The sequence below is a fragment of the Augochlora pura genome, chromosome 3, assembly GCF_028453695.1.
Source record: "Augochlora pura isolate Apur16 chromosome 3, APUR_v2.2.1, whole genome shotgun sequence".
NCBI classification, from domain to species: Eukaryota; Metazoa; Arthropoda; class Insecta; order Hymenoptera; family Halictidae; genus Augochlora; species Augochlora pura.
The window spans coordinates 11,593,779-11,608,200 of record NC_135774.1 but is presented as its reverse complement, the minus strand read 5'-3'; positions in this window follow the sequence as shown (position 1 = coordinate 11,608,200).

The following is a 14,422-nucleotide window of genomic DNA, read 5'->3' as shown; positions in this document are numbered from 1 at the left end:
TCACTTGAATACGCGTGCACCTCGTTACCAGGATATCCCGTTCGGCACGAAAGTCCTCGAACGGTCCCGACTGGAAATAGAGCTATGGTCGCGAGTAATTGGACTGTTAAACAGTCCGCGGTGGGCGCGGGTTCACCCGAAGTAATTAGGAAACGGAAATTAATTAGGAGCATGTCGTCGCAATGAATTTCGGCCCGAAAGGGTTAATTACCGCAAAACAGTGCGTGAACCTCTTTCCCCGATAAAGGTTGGGTCCTGAACGGTGGTGGAAGACAAACGGACGCGCACACAGAGCGGGCGAGCGGCCCGCGTAGCACGCGACTCGAATGTAATTGACGCGTGGTTCCGTTTGCAGAAAGCTACCCGATGCGCGCCGAGGCTCGCTAGCAAGGACGCCGCGCGCCGCGCCGCGCCGGTCCGTTCATTCCATAATACGCTTAATGAGGGCCCGTTAATTACACTAATGAATCCCAGAATCCCATCGGCTTATACCTGGGCCGTGGAATCGCGCCTGCTGCAACGGACAGACCTCTCCTCTCGTCCTTTAACAGGCTATTACGGCTACCTCCGGTTCCATGCCAGCCATCCGAGCCAACCGAAATACTTCAATGATTTTTTCCAACCCCACGACGACAGGTGGATGCGACAATTTCAGAAGAAACTTTCACGTTCGTCTTTCCTTACTTTTTCATATTTTGTTCTCTAATCGTTCCACCAAACAATTGTTACACGTGTCGGCAGAAAGCTAGGTGCACGCAATATTTTGTGGAAAAGACGTGGAAGGATTAAACCCTCGAGTCGATAATTTCGCAAGAGTTTGCTATTTGTTTAGGCGGTAATTAATTTATGGAGATGATACTTTTCGTTGCGATTACTATAAGATTAAGTAAAACGAGTACTACTTGTTTGGTTAACTTTTAATTTTGAGGGTGTGAAATAAAACTGAAACAAAAATAAATAACTGTTAACTAATAATAATAACTGTATTCAAAAATCTAAGTATGCAATTATACCTATCACCTTAAAATTTAAAAAAAATCGATTCTCAACTTTGTGTGTACACATAAAATAATTCAAGAAAAAATTAGTTGACCAGTCCTCCCCATAAAAATGCCATCCTCGAGTTTAACTAAATTTCACTTTATTGAATTGATAAATAATTTTTGAAACATTTTAAAACATTTTCAAAATTGCAATGCAGAGTTGCTCTTAAGATGATTTATCCATCGCAGTAAATGTTTTACAAATAGATCGGTATCGCGTACAATTGGCAGTCGTTCGCTAATGAAAACAGATTAAACGCTGGCATTTTCTCCTACGTCCGCGCGATACGTTACCCCTTAACGAGATACGTCCGAGATAATTAGACGATCCGAGTGTAATAACCTTGCGAATCCCGCGTTCCCTCTTCTTCGTTTATTGACAATCGGGGCGTTCTGCACGTGGGGAATAGTTATCAGTTACCCGGGATTCCGGGGAATCACCTTCGTGACCGTGCACTTAAACGCTCGCCATTAGTGTTATAGCGATTGCTGTTATTAGAAGCGACGCTTTAGGAGTATGTATATGGCTGTTGCTTCCTGCAGCTACGCTGAACGGATCCGCGGGTTTCTACGCCTGGCCATTCGAATCGATGCGATGGAACGTCTTCTCGCTCGCGTTTGTTTGATTTTCTTCTTACGGGGGCCGCGTGCGCACTTACGGCTTTATTACGATCCCAGGCGATCGTTCCGTAACCTCAAATTAGAAATCTGCTTCATTAATCTGTTTCTTTGCCGTTCAGTAACGTTTACTGCTTCGAGGATCTTGGTATTGTTTAGTATTGCTCTTCGACGAGAAAAAGGAACAAAAGAATGAGGGAAGAATTTTTCCTCGCTGGTTGTTGTCTATCCATTGCTGTCTATTGACAATAATGCGGATCTTTTCTAAAAATTTTTATGGATATAAAATAATTTTGTTCGATTTGAATGCGAAGCACGTGACTCAGTTATATTAACCCTTTGCACTCCGAACGATTTTGGACATTGGCTACCAGCTACTCAGCGGCACTTTACGGCAGAAACTAACATTTACAAACTCCCGTATTATTTATTATAATTTTGGAACTAAGTAACGTATTACAATGATATTGGTCTTATATGAATTGGTTGAGATCGAGGAATGTAAATTTGCAAAAAAAATCAATATATTATTGTTTATAATTTTGTACAGTATGATAAATTTTGAAACACTCCCCAATATGCATCGTAGGCTCATTAGACCATGTTTGACAATAATAATTTATTTGACGCCTGCCACCAGATGTTTTCCTGTTAGAACAATATTATTAACAATATTAACAATATTATATTATTTGTTGTCTAATCTATTGTCCGCAGAAGATGTGGATGGACGCGTTCTGGATACGCGAAAATCGTCCCACAATTGGTCAATTAGTGTTTTGACAAACTTGTGGTGTGTCATTGGCGTTTCATTATTTGTTTGTTTTGTTTGTTTATCCACTAAGGAAAGAATCACTTTTCCGATTTTCTCACTCTTTAGTTCTATGTGTACAGCTCGAAGTTTCAGACTGAGCTCAGCTTTGAAAATCTTTTCCTCCAGATTTAGACTTGTTTATTTATAATATATATTTATATATATATTTATTTATAACTCTCACTATACAGTGCGTGCTATATTCGCATGCCGACCTTTTTTCTACAAACTCTCCTTATCGCTCTTTTCAAGTGGTGTTGACAAGTGCTCGGACCGTCGTGAGCACGCCTCTCACGATCTCGTCAGACACAAAACCCGCTTACAGTTTTTGTTTATACTTAGTAATTTTACAATATTTTAATTTTATTTCTTGTGCCATTTCAACAGGAAACTTCAGACAAACATGCATGTCTCGAAATGTTGCGCTGAAATAACTCAATTCCCCGTAATCACTAATAAACTTGAATGTCCCCTGAGAGGGGACAGCTGAGTGGTATGCTAGAATTTCAATGTCCCCTGAGAGGGGACAGCGGAGTGCAAAGGGTTAAAATCACGTATTAATGACTGCATTACTTTGCACATAACTTTATGGTAGACTTCGACTTGCTGACACGCATCGTATTCGACAGACCAACAGTGAGAGCACGAGGCTCTTATTTAACTTTTTCACCTATTTAGAAGGTGGCGTCGTTGTCTTTTAATTATCGACAAGCAGGTTTAATTATCGAGATTGATAATTGTATCAAATTTAATTATTGAAATGCGAGAAAAGTGAAATTAATGGTAGTTCACTCTTTTGCATTCTAAATATCCCAGTGAAATTTAATTTCAGTTAAAAATTAGCGTCCTTTATAATTTTATAATTTAGCATCCATCATAATTCTCTCAAATAAATATCCACTTTCAAAATCCTGGAGTGATAGATCAATTTTGCGCCTGGATTTGAGCGTGTCAAAATCTACAGGAAACAAATTATTTAAAAAAGTCTAGCTGTACATGGCAATGAATAAATTAATTTCTATACATTATTATATATTATCAATACAATTTTATTGGAATACTTTGAGTTTGACGAAAATATTAAGGTTAAAAATGCCAATACTACGTCTTATCCTAAAACATTTCAGCTTCATAATAAAGAAAGAATTGCATCGCTTTATTTCATTGCTACTAGAAGTTCTATTTCGACACAACTGTTTCACTTAGTCCCGCCGTGCGGCGTCCACCGGCCCCGTTTCTGGAAAAAGTCAAGTGCGTGAGCCGATCTGTCGACGTCTTCCTTTCTTCCGTGACGTTAAGAAGGGTTAAGGGGATTAGGATGGGGAGCGGTGGCTCCAGAGGACACGAGTCCTCTCTCCGGTGCGACGCACGATGGCCCGCTGAAAGAGAAGAAGGACTCGGTTGGGCCTACCTGTCCGGCAAAGCCGCGCAAAAATAAACAGATTTAGTGGAAGGTCTATCCTCCGCAGGACGGTAGTCGTAAAGCCGAGAGAATTTAAAGCCCATTGGACAGCGGGCGTGCGTCCGACCCTCTGACCCACTCTCTCTCTCTCTCTCTCTTTTACTCTCCTAATTCTTCTCTCTCTTCCTCTTTCTCTCTCTCTGTCCCGAGTGGGGTCACTTCGGGAAAGGGCTGGTGACACTAATCTGACGTTAACGGGCCCGCGGTAATCTTAGATGTTATCTGGCCCGGGGCCCTTAAAACGAGGACGAAATTGAGGCCCCGATAACGGACTCGGGAACTCTTCGCTGCCGCTGCTCGCCGGTCAATTTGCCCGGGCATCAATTTAATAAATCGAATTGCACAGATTGGCCGTGCTCGATTGCCGGAGACCGTTTCTTCTTTTGTTTCTGCTTGTCCTCGTCGCTCCAGTTTTTTTTCTTCATCGTCGCCGGCGCGCCCGATGAATTATTCGTGGCGTCGCGAGGGATGATTTTCTCATGGCTTCTCGCAACCCTCGAAGTTACGGTTTTAATGGGATTTAATCGCGGCTTGGCCAAAGATAAATGTTTACTTTTCATATTAGTTGGCCTACGGGAGGTCAAGACTGGAAAACAAATTCCTGAATTATTGCGTATGGCTTTCTGAAAGTTTTGCTGCAAAGTTACTGATTACCTGAATGCAATTTTGCGTTGAGCGTGTTTTTTGCATGCGGTTTATCGATTTTTAGCAGTTTATTCCCCTAAGGTTCGACAGCAACACCTACGCAACTTTGCTTTATTCGAGATAGCGCGACCTACGGGTGACCTCGGGCTCTGAAATTTATTAATTAGTCGAAGCAGTAGGCGACGTTGTTATAAATGAGCTTGCAAATTAAGTTGTAAAGCTTAAAATAGAGCACAGGTAGAAATTACACATGGGCATCAACTGTGAAGATAAATAACCGGGCACGAAGGTTGCAGTTAAATTTAGTGCGCTCTGTACAGGGTGTCCCAGGTGGAAGACGACAAACTTACCTTACCTGTTCGGGAGATTATTCTGTACGAGAAATGTTACACATATCCATTCAATGTTACACACAGGTCCATTCGTGTTCGTTTTAGAAATATGGATAAAATCCGGCACAAATATTAATATATATATAAATTACTATAAAACATAGTTGCAAATAAATGATTATATATCTTCGAAAGCTAAGTATCCGTGATCCATAATACTTCTCTCTCATAATCTTGTAAACGGGGTCGAATGGACTTATACCTTACACATTTGTCTGACCCGCCGAACATGTCGAGTCCATCGGTTTCGATCGGAGACACCCCGTACATTAGTTAATACCAATATTTATACTGTCAGAAACGTACGCGCCACCGCGCGACTAATCTCCGACGTAAAGGAGTTACAAATTTTTCGTTTGGAAATTCATATTTACGACCTCTTTCCCTATCACTTCAATTATTTCGAAGCCGTAGATCATTCGGAGCTCGCATTTTCGTATTTGCGAGCTTCCAATCGCCGTGTACCTCGCATTAACGAGCGGTCTAATGAATATTGAACGGGCCCCGTCGAATATCTAAACAGCGAATAAGTAAGTCATTTGTCAAACGAAAAAGAAAAAAAAAACTGCATCCTGCTTAAAATTCTGCTCACCCTCGTGATAAACGTTATCGGCGTAACAGAGCCTCCCAATTTCCCGGAACATAAATATTAACATCGCTCGAATGTATCTGTTCTTTTCCAGCGAAAAGATAAATGGCGTACCATTTCCATGTTAATTAAACCGTATAATTAGAAAATTGTTCCTCGTGCTGCGGCGTGTGGAAACAACATGGCCGCGGGGCCGGTCTGTGCGCGCGGCATCGCGGCAGGCCGGCAACGTTCGAACGATAGATTTTTGCCGGGAGATGAACGATCGAAAAAGCCGGCGAGTTTTACGGCGCGGCCGTTTTACGAGGATGGAAAAATGAAAAGGTTTTACGAGGATGGAAAAATGAAAACGTTTTACGAAGACGGCGCGCTTGCTGGAAACAAGGAGGACGGGGACACGATACGACGGGATTAGCCCGGGCGTCCTTAATGAGCGTTAATGGCACGTGATTTCTTAATCACCTTAATGATCACCATGCGCATAACTCGTCGCCGTGGACACTGGGGACTAATAAAAACCAATTTATCCGATATACTCGACGCGTTATGCCGATTCGTCTAGCATTTTTATTTCGTCCGTTTTGGTCTTTCTGCGACGTTCAGGAAAATAGCCCTTTCTTAGCTGTACTTTACGAGCGCGCTCTTATAACGCGATTTCTGGAAATGCTCATTATAATGCCAATTTTCCATCAATTCTCTCTAGACTGGTTTTAACTTTAATTCGCTCGAGCTTTTCTGTTGTATTTTTTCAAAGCGTGTGTCTGCAATAGAATTTATTTGAATTCGTATTACACAACACAAAGAAATCCCTTTGAGGTATTACTACACTAAAAATATTAATATCTGAGTGTCGACATTCTTTAATTAGCATAATTCTTTATTTACTGTAGTTTATGTTATAGCCATATTCATACTAAGCAAGATATCACTTTTTATTTGAATCGTGCACACCAGGAAGCCATATTATTACAACACCATCATTTAGTTAAACACAGTCCATATAATCCTTATTATATTTTCTTTAAAGGTATTAACTGAAAGTAAATGCATAAAAAAAAATCCTTATGGTATCTTCAACAATAATAAATTCTAAAAGAGATCGAAAAATCGCATTCTAGACAAGAACGACTACTATAATGATTAATAGTTTCTAATCTATCGAACTTCGTTTTCCAAGATCACGATGGAAATATTTATGCGTCCATTTAAAAAATATTGCCCAAGGCATGTGGGATCCTACCGTCCCCATAGCCCGATGCTTAATTCATCCAGCTCGTGTGCGTCTTTCCGCCACGTGGCTTCAACCCTTGTGAGACAAACGATCCGCTGGGCGGAGTTCTCCGTACGTTTCCTTTCGACCTTTGTGCCTCTGCGACGTGCAAGTTCGCCAGCTGGATATGTCCAGAAGGCGTTGCGACAATTCGACATTTAAGCCATTATACAGGGTGTTTCGATACCGCCGTGCGCCGGGGGTGAATTGTAAAAAATGTATTTCTATGGCTCGCCCATGAAAGCCTTGTTTTCGTCCAAGCCACAACAGCCTGTGTTCTCGGAGCCGCTTTGTGGAAGCATTTGCTCTGCGTCGAACGTCTACGAATTTCTGTTTTCGATTTATTTAAATTTCCTAGGAACTTAGTTTCACATCTATGATAATTAATTACTACGTTCTATAATTAATTATTTTGTTCTTCGATATTAGGATAATTATTCCGGGATAGCACAGTTGCAAAATTGACAAAAACTATTTTCCACTTTTATGACACAACTCTCACAATTTTGCAACCTTCGACAATATATTATAATTTTCTGAATAATTCCAAGACGCAAACACAATCACTGAATCCGTAATACGAGATTAAAGTGCATCAATTTTTCTGTAGTTTAATTATCCTGTGTTCAGCTCTCAAAATCATCCCTTATTCCAGAGCTTTTTAAACATCGATACAAGAATAATTATTCTGAGGATCGATTGATGATCGAAGCGAATATGTTTAATACCAAAGTGAACCTTGGAACAGCAAGGTTCGATCAGACTACTCGAAATCCCTTTCACCACCTTCGCCGGCCAATCAGGTTCACTTTAATACTCACAATCGCAAAAGCAACCGACAACCGACCCTAAACGTCGTTTTCTCCCGGGCTTCAAGGACGAATTCATTGGTTTTCATCCACATAAGAGAATTACGGGATTAACGCGCGAGGGTCGTTGAGAGAAAGATGGCAGGGGCGGCCAGAAGGTTAGGGTTGCCCGACAATGTCGCGCAAACGAGCGAGCCACCCCATGCGCGAGACCGCCACGCCCTTCTTGCTGCGTGGAATCGCAAATTGGCACCCCAACCTGACCACCTCTTGCTTCTTCCACCTAACTTTTCCTCCCCTAGGTTTTCCTCTTTTTCTGGCCGCCATCGCGACCTCCCTTTTTCCCTCGTTTCGATCTCGCCCAGGATCGTCGAACTCCCGCAGGCCGAACGGATTCGTTACGCCACGTTCCGCGAATCACTCCTACAAGGCCACGTTCTCCTCGAGATAATTTATTCGATATTATCATTGTTTTAGTAATTATCAGAACGCGGGTTTTATGCATTCGCGGCGAGAACGAACAGGTCAAACGCAGAACTGAGAAGACAGAAAATTTCAAGGATTTTTGTACATTGTCGTGAATTTATTTTAACACGTTCCGTGCCGAGCTGTACTTAGTCGACTCTTCATTCTGGTCAATTGAAGCTTCAAAAATCAATATATTATGTTTATTTCTCAATTATTGTCAATATAAAACTATGAAGCAGACTTAATATGGATCTTTTGGTGAAAATTATTTCTTGGATTCTAACTTGTCATAAAATCTTTTCTTAACGCATTGAATAGCTATTTAAACGTGTAGCACCAGTGGCACGGTATGTGTTAATTGTTAGGGAGATGTGTTTACTAATTTATAAAGAATAAATGTACTTTGAAAGTTTATTCTTTTCTGATAAGTAGTTAATATCTTTTTAGATTAATTCCATTCAGTTATTTCATCATTTTGCCTCCAATAGTAAGTATTGAATAAGTCAAATTCCTATACAACGGCAACGCCCAGCGGCGTCTGTAGCCAATAACACGTCGCCACGTGGCAGCGCCAGGCATTCGGCTCCGCCCTAAATGGTCACGTAGGTTAATATCGTATCGGCTGAATTTCTCGAGTCGACAAAATAACTCCGAGTCCCTTCGAGCGTTTTCAGGGCGACGATTGAAACGAAGGACACATTTATCATCCACTTGTCACCGCGCGTCACGGAACTGTGTCGTCCCAAAGACAATCTAGCGGCAGAAAGAGTTAGGAGGCCTCTCCGTCTAACGACGATCCTCGAGAAGAGAGGCCCATGGTGGTGGAAGGAAGGGACGGAGTAATAGAATTAGTTCGACCAGACGAGGAGACCTCCTCACTTAGCTCGCTATAATACGAGGCAAGTTCCGTCACGAAGACCTTAATATCCGCCACTTCCTCCGCCTCCCACTCGTTCGTTTGTTTATTCGATATCGTCCGACGTCTTACGAGGCCGGAGCCTCGGTCTTCCTGACCCCTGCACGATACTAATTCCCTTTCCTGTTCTACTCGTCGTTGTTCTTGTCTATGAATTCATGAATACGACCGCGCCGAGGTGCACGATATTCCTCTCTGTATCGGCCGCATCGCCTATCAACCCGTTTACAATAACGCAACGCTTGTTACGATATTTTATCCGATACGTCGAAGAAAACGTCGAGCGTTGATAACGTGGAAACAAGGACAGTGAAACAAAAAAATGGAGGGAGAAATTCTCTTATGCCGGTGTTTCTAGAGTTGAATTAATTTATTTGATTTAATTAGCAGCATCTGGCCTTTGCAGTGTTCCTAACGAAATTAATTTGTTTAAGAAAAGAGTTGAGCAAAGAAATCTTGAAATAAGACTTTGAACCGAGAAACAATTCTGGAATATAGAAAAATCAAAAACCAAGAGATGGACAACGCGATTTTTTTAAATCAGTGTTTTTAAGACGTCGTACGAGGTCAGTAAATTTTATTAACAACATCTAGTCTTATATCTCACGGTAAAATTAATTAGTCCAAAGAAAGCATCGAACAAAGGAAACCTCGACTCTTAAACTCGTCATTTTAAGTGAAGATTCGTATAAAAATCATAAAATAGAGAATAAAATTGTCCCGTGTCGTTATTTCTGGCACAAAAATCCTCCAAATTCAATTAAAGACATCCACTCTTTGGTAACGAAATTAATTAGTTCAAGGGAAGCACTTCTCGAAGAGATCCTTGCTATCTTCACTGTAGATCACAGTAAAAATAGCGGACAATGGATTTGTGTTAGGCCGGCGTATCTGGGGTGTCGTAGGGAGGCCATGAAATTTGGTTTTGCGGCCGTAAGGACCGATGTGGGTTAAATGGTAATTGGTTGAAGTCGAGCAACCCCGTGGCCGGGCCGCGCGCGGCACGATCACCGGCCCCGATAAACGGGGAAACTACACGAAGTCCGCGCGTTCTTCTCCTCGCCTGCGGTTCGGGGCCCCGGTTAAAAGATGATCGTGGCTCGCGATACTTAAGTTTCTCGAGCACTTTAATAGTTTAATTTTCTGCTCGCCTCCTGTTTGTTCTCCGCACGTAGATTCGGATCTCATCTTCGGGAACGCAATTAAAGAGGTGAGGTGGAACGAAAAAGAGAGATAGAGAGAGAGAGAGAGAGCGAGAGGAAACGTACGAGAGAAAGCGAGAGGGAGAGAGACAGCGGAAGGTTGCTGGAGGGCGAAGGCGCTCGCGGAGCAGGGGGAGGGGCACGGTTAATAGAATAGGGGATGTTGAGGGAACTTGAATTAAACGAGGCTTTATACGAGCCCGGGAGATTTGTCTGGAACACGATCTGACACGGATTTGATTAGACGGAAGCGTTCGTTAATGATCTACGATCCGCGCCCATTCTTTTTCTCTTCGGCGGCGTAACGAAGTTCGATGACAGATAAAAAAGCCTGGCAATTAATCGCGCTTTTTCTTGTATCATTATTCCGTCGGTGTTTCCATGGGGCCGCACGGCGCCGTTTTAATCGCGGCTCATTTGTTGCGGCGCGATTGGATACCTCAATTACGCGTCCGTTGTTTGCTCACGGCGAAAACGTTGATAGTTTCGTTGAGACACCGTGGAAGATCCAACGCCAGATACCGGCTGTTCAAGTTCTTTGCATAATGCGATAATGTGCCATACGTGTGACGCCACCTGTGGACGCGCTAGACCTGATCCTGCTGCCTCATTCGGATGTGCCCGTGCGCGATAGATGCAAGGGGATTCCTCGAACGATTTGCTATGTTTTTATTCGGACCGCTTTGTAAGGTGTTAACATGCAATGTAGGCTCGTTTGGAGCTGGAATACGTTTTACATGCTTTCCAGAAGTCAGCAATGTTGAACTTCTTTGGTGATAGACAAACCTTGTTGTAAAAGGTATATTTTCAACAAAGTATCAGTCGTTTGAAGTGCGTAAAATTTTGTTAAATTATGTTAACTCATTTTTGTCAGTTAACATACTATTCATATAAATGACCAAGAAACGACTAAAAAAATCGTATGCCGACGTTTTTGTGCTCATTGGAAAGAGGAAATTCTAAACTTTAATCCTGTATTATGTATATTCGAAGAAAAAATTTTATATGCATCTTAGAGGTCTGCAAAGTTGAAATTTTATGGCAATAGAAAAACTTTGTTGGAAAACCTCTGCTTGTGTATCGTGCAACGAATTTACATTAATGAGACTAAAACGTGTAAAAAAGTATAGATTTTGCGCTTTCAAATGAGACTAGTACCATCTCGATACTACCATTTTTAACGAAGTTACAGTTCTTCGAATTTCCTTCAATTTTTCCTTCGATTTTTGAACAGCCCTGGAACACATATGGTTCATACTGCCATAAAATGATACAGAAAAATCCTTGCCTAACGTTTCTATGTTCTTTGAAAAGAGGAAACTTCGCGTTACAAATCAACCTAAGTTCCATTCACAAAAAAATTATTGGACATTTGCAGCCAGCGATTGTGCATCGATAAAGACTATCGTACTTCGCAGCTACGATATAGAATTTCTTGTCACTTAACAATCCTTTTACGCAGAACGTGCACGCTCACGTCGCATTACGGAGTCAGTCCTACACGGACGTGTCATTTTCTCCCGTCAGTTTAAGCGCGCTCTAAACATCGGATCAGAACGATCGAACGGCGACGATAAATCCGAAGAATAGTGGCGGTTGCACTTCATTACCAGCGGATTAGAGATCTTGACCAGTTGGCTAACAGCCATGCACGGGTTTCTGCACGGTTGACGCAACGGAGCCCCGCCGCATGCTCCGGGGGGGAAAAGGAAAACCAGCAAACATCCCACTCGACATAATCTTTTCTTCGACGGGGAACGGAATACCGGCGCCTTCCAGGCCGAGATCCATTCGACCATTGTGTCCATTATAAGTTTTTGTCCCCCGTTGCAAGGAGGTTTCCCGTGAGCGTCTTGTGAGTCTTCATGCCGCTGCATTGTCGTGCCACGGTGGTCTCTCTCTCTCTCTCTCTCTCTGCCCCCTCTCTCTCCGCCACTCCTGCCGGCTCGATCTCATGCCTAAGCTACCGGCGTTTGCTCCCCTTGCCTCCCCCCCGTCTTTTTTTATTTCCCATCCTACCGCCGCGCGTAGTATAAGTTTACGTTTGGAAACCGCGGCCGAGTGGCGCGCACGCTGCGCGCATTCATCGGTGCATCGGTGCACCTTTTTCTGCCTCCGTCCGATGCGATGGTCCCGCACGGACGAGCAAGCGTAGTCGCGCGTAGCGAACGACGGAGCGCACGATCAACATGGCCGCGCGCGCGCGCGCTTTTGTCGGGTTCGAGTGGCCTTTGTCTCGCGAAAAATCAATATCCGGATAAACGAACGATTTAATCGAGCTGATAGATAATCGCCTTATTAACCACCGTCACGGTTATTACGGCTAAAGTGGCCCCTAATGCGGAGCCAATCGGCGCGTATGACAAGCGATCGCTCGTCGAATTAGCCGACCGACTAGCACTCAATTCCAAACTCGAATTGACGGGATAGTGAAAGGTTCCTTCGAAACCTCGGACAATTTTTTATCACTTCGGACAACCGTGCCGATTCTCCCTTCGTAGCTTCCAGAGATCGGGAACCAGTTCCCCGCTGACAGAACAATCGTTCTGTTTAATATTTAACGTCTTAAGAGCGAGTATCGTACTTGTAACGAAATCGGGATTTTTTTCCTCTATTTGCGAGTATAATCGAGTAATAATCGAGTGGCGCCGGTAAACATTGTTACACCACGCTCTTAAGTAACTTTTACGTTATTCAATTTAATATAATTTAGAATTAAATATATAAATCGAATATAATTTAAAATTAAATATATAAATGTAATATAATTTAAAATTAAATATATAAATGTAATATAATTTAAAATTAAATATAATTTAAAATTAAATATAATTTAAAATTAAATATATAAATGTAATATAATTTAAAATTAAATATATAAATTTAATATAATTTAAAATGAAACTAGGTTGAATATAAATCTGTGAAGGCATCGAGAGAATTGGCGTTTATGTGGGCAGTTTATTAAAATGACTTGAAAGACGTTTTTAGCAGGTTTATGTTTTTCATAGTTTTTCCTAGTAGACAATATTTATTTTGCATAAATGTTCAGTCTAGTAACGACAAACAATGAAACATGTTAATTTCGAGTTGATATTCCAGTGCGATCCTTTGAAAACCCCGAACAGATTCGCGAATGCATAAATAAAAACCCTGTAAAGTTCGCTGCGAAACGTGTTACGGCGTTCCTCGCAAATAGCTCGAAAGAAACGCAGTGAGAACGCCGTTCACACTAGTACAGCCCCTTAAAGACGGAATCGCGACGGAAAGTAATTTCGTGTTTAAAACGGCAGCAGCCGGTACGCGTCCGTCAAGTTTTTCCGGAGTTTCCCGGCGGGGGCCGCGCGTCTTTTCCAAGACACCGGGTAGACGTCCCGGCAAGACGTGGGATAGTCGGTGGCTTCGCTTTAAGCGAGATAGGAGTACAGTTATCCATAAAAGTAGAGCATGCGTACGCCGGCTCTAGAACGGCAGGTGGTGTCCGCTGCCCGGTGAACAAAGAGAAAAGGAAAAAAGGAGCTCGAACCTACCATCAGAACGCCGCGCCGGGAGCCCGTTTCGATTCCGACGTTCCTCTCGAATGATTGAATAATTGACCGGCTCGCTCGAAAACACGCCGATTCCTGGAACAGCGTCGACGACACGCGTTTCACGCTGCACGCTGGCCGCGGCGTTTGCGCCGAGGACCGGTATCATACTCAAAAGAGAGTTCATCCGTTTCTTTTCTACCGGTGTCCTCTCCCCACTCCTCCTCTTCCTCCTCCGGACACGACACGTCGTTTCACAATACTGACAGTTTCGCCGGCGAGCATTTTCTTCTATACAGAAACGTTCTACTCCGTTTAGCTACGATGTTGCACATACGTTCGCAGGGTTCACAGTCCAACAACCGTTTCGCCGTTCGCGAATGGAAATTTTCCTTTGTACAGTATACCCGAGCCGGTTGCAAAATTCTGCACATGTCGCTCGAAGTCGAAAACTAAAGCTATCTCGACAAGTTGATCGCTATTTACTGCGGAATCTTACAATTCCGTTTTTACCGATGTTCGGATGCGTTGACTGCCAAATTACAACCCTTGAACCTCTTGCAACCGTAACATAATTTAACTGGTCAAATTGGGCTTTCAAGGAAGGTCCAGCATTGAATGCTTCTCCGTGAAATCTTCTGCTTGCTACAAAGTTGAATAATTGTTA